General features: G+C 59.4%; 1 long non-coding RNA gene across 1 annotated transcript in view; it reads left to right on the top strand.

The window, feature by feature from the left end:
* The first annotated feature begins 233 nt into the window (after nucleotides 1-233).
* The window catches only part of LOC140454506 (uncharacterized), a 61,865-nt gene continuing 53,305 nt past the window's right edge, over nucleotides 234-8,793 (top strand). The window contains exons 1-2 of the long non-coding RNA XR_011952705.1: nucleotides 234-437; nucleotides 2,947-3,059. This is a non-coding gene — a long non-coding RNA (uncharacterized lncRNA). The remainder of the gene's footprint in view (nucleotides 438-2,946; nucleotides 3,060-8,793) is intronic.

Genomic DNA, 8,793 nt, shown 5'->3' with positions numbered 1-8,793 from the left:
CCAGTCAGGGGGCAAGGGGAGGGGGATGGGAATGATTGGGAGGGGGAATGGAGAACCATGGCCGAATCAGGGGGTCACAGGGATGGATGCTCCCTGGAGGGAGCTGGACTGGGGGGTTGGGGGAGGCTGGGATCTTGCTGTTCCGAGAGTTTGGCACTTGGTTTATCGCTGCTGTCTCTTTCAGAACGCAGCGTTGTGTGTCACATGCTGTGCTCCAAGGCGATGAGGTTGCAGGGATGTGCCCAGCGCCTGGTGCTGGTGAGGGGTCACTACACGTCGGTGCAGAGTGCCCCCTGGTTCGAGCGGGCAGACCTACTGTTCACAGCACTCTGTAGACCGGTCCAGTGGGAAGGGCACCCCACGCAGCTCAGTGACTGTGTCAACATGTTCCACAGCCAACACACCGCTCAACTCAGTGTTACTGCTGTAACACACAGGTATCAGTATCTCATCACAGCTCCCAGAAAGCTCGCTCTACACTGACACACCGCGGGACCCCATCACCCCCCCCCCAGGGGCAGGGGCAGCACGGGGTCAGGTACAGAGGAAAGCTCCCTCTACACTGACACACCGCGGGACCCCATCACCCCCCCCCCCCCCCCCCCCCCCCCCCCCCCCCAGGGACAGGGACAGGGACAGCACGGGGTCAGGTACAGAGGAAAGCTCGCTCTACACTGACACACCGCGGGACCCCATCAACCCCCCCCCACCCCCCAGGGACAGGGACAGGGACAGCACGGGGTCAGATACAGAGGAAAGCTCGCTCTACACTGACACACCGCGGGACCCCATCACCCCCCCCCCCAGGGGCAGGGGCAGCACGGGGTCAGGTACAGAGGAAAGCTCCCTCTACACTGACACACCGCGGGACCCCATCACCCCCCCCCCCCCCCCCCCCCCAGGGACAGGGACAGGGACAGCACGGGGTCAGGTACAGAGGAAAGCTCGCTCTACACTGACACACCGCGGGACCCCATCAACCCCCCCCCCACCCCCCAGGGACAGGGACAGGGACAGCACGGGGTCAGATACAGAGGAAAGCTCGCTCTACACTGACACACCGCGGGACCCCATCACCCCCCCCCCCCCCCCAGGGACAGGGACAGGGGCAGCACGGGGTTAGATACAGAGGAAAGATCCCTCTACACTGTCCCCCATCAAACACCCCCCAGGGACAGGGGCAGGGGCAGCACGGGGTCAGATACAGAGGAAAGATCCCTCTACACTGACACACCGCGGGACCCCATCACACCCCCCCCCCCCAGGGACAGCGGCAGGGGCAGCACGGGGTCAGACACAGAGGAAAACTCCCTCTACACTGCCCCTCCATCAAACACCCCCCAGGACAGGGGCAGGGGCAGCACGGGGTCAGATACAGAGGAAAGCTTCCTCTACACTGTCCCCCATCAAACACTCCCAGGACAGGGACAGCACAGGGTCACATACAGAGTAAAGCTCCCTCTACACTGTGCCCCATCAAACACTCCCAGGGACAGGGACAACACGGGGTTAGATACAGAGTAAAGCTTCCTCTACACTGTGCCCCATCAAACACTCCCAGGGACAGGGAGACAGGGGGTGAGGTACAGAGTAAAGCTCCCTCTACACTGTGCCCCATCAAACACTCCCAGGGACAGGGAGACAGGGGGTGAGGTGCAGAGTAAAGCTCCCTCTACACTGTGCCCCATCAAACACTCCCAGGGACAGGGAGACAGGGGGTGAGGTACAGAGTAAAGCTCCCTCTACACTGTCCCCCATCAAACACTCCCAGGGACAGGGAGACAGGGGGTGAGGTGCAGAGTAAAGCTCCCTCTACACTGTCCCCCATCAAACACTCCCAGGGACAGGGAGACAGGGGGTGAGGTGCAGAGTAAAGCTCCCTCTACACTGTCCCCCATCAAACACTCCCAGGACAGGGACAGCACAGGGTCACATACAGAGTAAAGCTCCCTCTACACTGTCCCCCATCAAACACTCCCAGGGACAGGGACAGCACAGGGTCACATACAGAGTAAAGCTCCCTCTACACTGTGCCCCATCAAACACTCCCAGGGACAGGGAGACAGGGGGTGAGGTACAGAGTAAAGCTCCCTCTACACTGTCCCCCATCAAACACTCCCAGGGACAGGGAGACAGGGGGTGAGGTACAGAGTAAAGCTCCCTCTACACTGTCCCCCATCAAACACTCCCAGGGACAGGGACAGCACAGGGTCAGATACAGAGTAAAGCTTCCTCTACACTGTCCCCCATCAAACACTCCCAGGGACAGGGAAACAGGGGGTGAGGTACAGAGTAAAGCTCCCTCTACACTGTCCCCCATCAAACACTCCCAGGGACAGGGAGACAGGGGGTGAGGTGCAGAGTAAAGCTCCCTCTACACTGTCCCCCATCAAACACCCCCCAGGACAGGGACAGCACAGGGTCACATACAGAGTAAAGCTCCCTCTACACTGTCCCCCATCAAACACCCCCCAGGACAGGGACAGCACAGGGTCAGATACAGAGTAAAGCTCCCTCTACACTGTGCCCCATCAAACACTCCCAGGGACAGGGAGACAGGGGGTGAGGTACAGAGTAAAGCTCCCTCTACACTGTGCCCCATCAAACACTCCCAGGGACAGGGAGACAGGGGGTGAGGTACAGAGTAAAGCTCCCTCTACACTGTGCCCCATCAAACACTCCCAGGGACAGGGAGACAGGGGGTGAGGTACAGAGTAAAGCTCCCTCTACACTGTGCCCCATCAAACACTCCCAGGGACAGGGAGACAGGGGGTGAGGTGCAGAGTAAAGCTCCCTCTACACTGTCCCCCATCAAACACTCCCAGGGACAGGGAGACAGGGGGTGAGGTACAGAGTAAAGCTCCCTTGACACTGAGAGCAGATAGAGATTTCCTGATGTTTCCACTGGGGGGATACTGACAGGATCATGATTCGATCTCCCTGCAGTGTGGTCTATCACCTGGGTTACAGCCAACACGATCTCCGAGGAACCTCATGGTACACAATACTTCATCCTGCTGACGTCACCCAGTGCAGTTCCCAGCACAGACTCTTATTGTGTAAGTACAGACCAGGGGATCATTCCCCAAATCTGGGAAAGGAGCACTCACTGGGGGCCAGTCCCATACACACACTGACTCTCACTGGGGGGACAGTCCCATACACACACTGACTCTCACTGGGTGACAGTCCCACACACACACTGACTCTCACTGGGGGACAGTCCCACACACACACTGACTCTCACTGGGTGACAGTCCCACACACACACTGACTCTCACTGGGGGACAGTCCCACACACACACTGACTCTCACTGGGGGGACAGTCCCACACACACACTGACTCTCACTGGGGGACAGTCCCACACACACACACTGACTCTCACTGGGGGGACAGTCCCACACACACACACTGACTCTCACTGGGGGACAGTCCCACACACACACACTGACTCTCACTGGGGGACAGTCCCACACACACACACTGACTCTCACTGGGGGACAGTCCCACACACACACACTGACTCTCACTGGGGGACAGACCCACACACACACACTGACTCTCACTGGGGGACAGTCCCACACACACACACTGACTCTCACTGGGGGACAGTCCCACACACACACACACTGACTCTCACTGGGGGACAGTCCCACACACACACACTGACTCTCCCTGGGGGACAGTCCCACACACACACTGACTCTGACTGGGGGGACAGTCCCACACACACACTGACTCTCCCTGGGGGACAGTCCCCCACACACACTGACTCTCACTGGGGGGACAGTCCCACACACACACTGACTCTCACTGGGGGGGACAGTCCCACACACACACTGACTCTCACTGGGGGGACAGTCCCACACACACACTGACTCTCCCTGGGGGACAGTCCCCCACACACACTGACTCTCACTGGGGGGACAGTCCCACACACACACACTGACTCTCACTGGGGGGGACAGTCCCACACACACACTGACTCTCACTGGGGGGACAGTCCCACACACACACACTGACTCTCACTGGGGGGACAGTCCCACACACACACTGACTCTCACTGGGGGACAGTCCCCCACACACACTGACTCTCACTGGGGAGACAGTCCCACACACACACACTGACTCTCACTGGGGGGGACAGTCCAACACACACACTGACTCTCACTGGGGGACAGTCCCACACACAGACTCTCACTGGGGGGACAGACCCACACACACACACTGACTCTCACTGGGGGGACAGACCCACACACACACTGACTCTCACTGGGGGGACAGACCCACACACACACACTGACTCTCACTGGGGGGGACAGTCCCACACACACACTGACTCTCACTGGGGGACAGTCCCACACACAGACTCTCACTGGGGGGACAGACCCACACACACACACTGACTCTCACTGGGGGGACAGACCCACACACACACTGACTCTCACTGGGGGACAGTCCCACACACACACTGACTCTCACTGGGGGGACAGTCCCACACACACACTGACTCTCACTGGGGGGACAGTCCCACACACACACACTGACTCTCACTGGGGGGACAGTCCCACACACACACTGACTCTCACTGGGGGGACAGTCCCACACACACACTGACTCTCACTGCGGGACAGTCCCACACACACACTGACTCTCACTGGGGGACAGTATCACGCACAGACTCTCACTGGGGGGACAGACCCACACACACACACTGACTCTCACTGGGGGGGACAGACCCACACACACACTGACTCTCACTGGGGGACAGTCCCACACACACACTGACTCTCACTGGGGGGACAGTCCCACACACACTGACTCTCACTGGGGGGATAGTCCCACACACACACACTGACTCTCACTGGGGGGACAGTCCCACACACACACTGACTCTCACTGCGGGACAGTCCCACACACACACTGACTCTCACTGGGGGACAGTATCACGCACAGACTCTCACTGGGGGGACAGACCCACACACACACACTGACTCTCACTGGGGGGACAGACCCACACACACACTGACTCTCACTGGGGGGACAGACCCACACACACACTGACTCTCACTGGGGGGAACAGTCCCACACACACTGACTCTCACTGGGGGACAGTCCCACACACACACACTGATTCTCCCTGGGAGAACTGTCCCACACACACTGACTCTCACTGGGGGACATCCCACACACACACTGACTCTCACTGGGGGGACAGTCCCACACACACACTGACTCTCACTGGGGGGACAGACCCACACACACACTGACTCTCACTGAGGGACAATCCCACACACACACTGACTCTCACTGGGGGGGACAGTCCCACACACACACACACACACTGACTCTCACTGGGGGACAGTCCCACACACACACACTGACTCTCACTGGGGGGACAGTCCCACACACACACACTGACGCTCACTGGGGGGACAGTCCCACACACACACTGACTCTCACTGGGGGACAGTCCCACACACACACTGACTCTCACTGGGGGACAGTATCACGCACAGACTCTCACTGGGGGGACAGACCCACACACACACACTGACTCTCACTGGGGGGACAGACACACACACACACTGACTCTCACTGGGTGGACAGACCCACACACACACTGACTCTCACTGGGGGACAGTATCACGCACAGACTCTCACTGGGGGGACAGACCCACACACACACACTGACTCTCACTGAGGGGACAGACCCACACACACACTGACTCTCACTGGGGGGACAGACCCACACACACACACTGACTCTCACTGGGGGACAGTCCCACACACACACTGACTCTCACTGGGGGGGACAGTCCCACACACACACACACACTGACTCTCACTGGGGGACAGTCCCACACACACACTGACTCTCCCTGGGGGACAGTCCCACACACACACTGACTCTGACTGGGGGGACAGTCCCACCCACACACTGACTCTCCCTGGGGGACAGTCCCCCACACGCACTGACTCTCACTGGGGAACAGTCCCACACACACACACTGACTCTCACTGGGGGGGACAGTCCCACACACACACACACACACTGACTCTCCCTGGGGGACAGTCCCACACACACACACACACACACTGACTCTCACTGGGGTACAGTCCCACACACACACTGACTCTCACTGGGGGACAGTCCCACACACACACTGACTCTCACTGGGGGGGACAGTCCCACACACACACACACACACACTGACTCTCACTGGGGTACAGTCCCACACACACACTGACTCTCACTGGGGGGACAGTCCCACACACACACACTGACTCTCACTGGGGGGACAGTCCCACACACACACTGACTCTCACTGGGGGACAGTCCCCCACACACACTGACTCTCACTGGGGGGACAGTCCCACACACACACACTGACTCTCACTGGGGGGGACAGTCCCACACACACACTGACTCTCACTGGGGGACAGTCCCACACACAGACTCTCACTGGGGGGACAGACCCACACACACACACTGACTCTCACTGGGGGACAGACCCACACACACACTGACTCTCACTGGGGGGACAGACCCACACACACACACTGACTCTCACTGGGGGACAGTACCACACACACACTGACTCTGACTGGGGGGGACAGTCCCACACACACACACACACTGACTCTCACTGGGGGGACAGTCCCACACACACACTGACTCTCACTGGGGGACAGTCCCCCCCACACACACTGACTCTCACTGGGGGACAGTCCCACACACACTGACTCTCACTGGGGGGACAGTCCCACACACACACACTGACTCTCACTGGGGGGACAGTCCCACACACACACTGACTCTCACTGGGGGGACAGTCCCACACACACACTGACTCTCACTGGGGGACAGTCCCACACACACACTGACTCTCACTGTTGGACAGTATCACGCACAGACTCTCACTGGGGGGACAGACGCACACACACACACTGACTCTCACTGGGGGGACAGACCCACACACACACTGACTCTCACTGGGGGGACAGACCCACACACACACTGACTCTCACTGGGGGGACAGACCCACACACACACTAACTCTCCTTGGGGGGAACAGTCCCACACACACAGACTCTCACTGGGGGACAGTCCCACACACACACACTGATTCTCCCTGGGGGACAGTCCCACACACACACACTGACTCTCACTGGGGGACAGTCCCACACACACACTGACTCTCCCTGGGGGGACAGTCCCACACACACACTGACTCTCACTGGGGGGACAGACCCACACACACACACTGACTCTCACTGGGGGACAGTCCCACACACACTGACTCTCACTGGGGGGGACAGTCCCACACACACACACACCTACTCTCACTGGGGGGACAGTCCCACACACACACACTGACTCTCACGGGGGGGACAGTCCCACACACACACTGACTCTCACTGGGGGACAGTCCCACACACACACACTGACTCTCACTGGGGGACAGTCTCACGCACAGACTCTCACTGGGGGGACAGACCCACACACACACACTGACTCTCACTGGGGGGACAGACCCACACACACACTGACTCTCACTGGGTGGACAGACCCACACACACACTGACTCTCACTGGGGGACAGTATCACACACAGACTCTCACTGGGGGGACAGACCCACACACACACACTGACTCTCACTGGGGGGACAGACCCACACACACACTGACTCTCACTGGGGGGACAGACCCACACACACACTGACTCTCACTGGGGGACAGTCCCACACACACACTGACTCTCCCTGGGGGGACAGTCCCACACACACACACACTGACTCGCACTGGGGGACAGTCCCACACACACACACTGACTCTCCCTGGGGGACAGTCCTACACACACACACTGACTCTCACTGGGGGGGACAGTCCCACACACACACACTGACTCTCCCTGGGGGGACAGTCCCCACACACACACACTGACACTCCCTGGGGGACAGTCCCACACACACACACTGACTCTCACTCGGGGGGACAGTCCCACACACACACACTGACTCTCACTGGGGGGACAGTCCCACACACACACTGACTCTCACTGGGGGGACAGTCCCACACACACACTGACTCTCACTGGGGGGACAGTCCCACACACACACACACTGACTCTCACTGGGGTACAGTCCCGCACACACACTGACTCTCACTGGGGGACAGTCCCGCACACACACTGACTCTCACTGGGGGGACAGTCCCACACACACACACACTGACTCTCCCTGGGGGGACAGTCCCACACACACACACACACTGACTCTCACTGGGGGGGACAGTCCCACACACACACACACACACACTGACTCTCACTGGGGGACAGTCCCGCACACACACTGACTCTCACTGGGGGGACAGTCCCACACACACACACACTGACTCTCACTGGGGGGACAGTCCCACACACACACTGACTCTCACTGGGGGACAGTCCCACACACACACTGACTCTCACTGGGGGACAGTATCACGCACAGACTCTCACTGGGGGGACAGACCCACACACACACACTGACTCTCACTGGGGGGACAGACCCACACACACACTGACTCTCACTGGGGGGACAGACCCACACACACACTGACTCTCACTGGGGGGACAAACCCACACACACACTGACTCTCACTGGGGGGGACAGTCCCACACACACACTGACTCTCACTGGGGGGACAGTCCCACACACACACTGACTCTCACTGGGGGGACAGTCCCACACACACACACTGACTCTCACTGGGGGGACAGTCCCACACACACACTGACTCTCACTGGG

The sequence above is a fragment of the Chiloscyllium punctatum genome, chromosome 3 (genome assembly GCF_047496795.1).
Source record: "Chiloscyllium punctatum isolate Juve2018m chromosome 3, sChiPun1.3, whole genome shotgun sequence".
Taxonomy (NCBI): Eukaryota; Metazoa; Chordata; class Chondrichthyes; order Orectolobiformes; family Hemiscylliidae; genus Chiloscyllium; species Chiloscyllium punctatum.
Note: the sequence above shows the minus strand (reverse complement) of the source record. Positions and strands in the feature narration are given on the sequence as shown.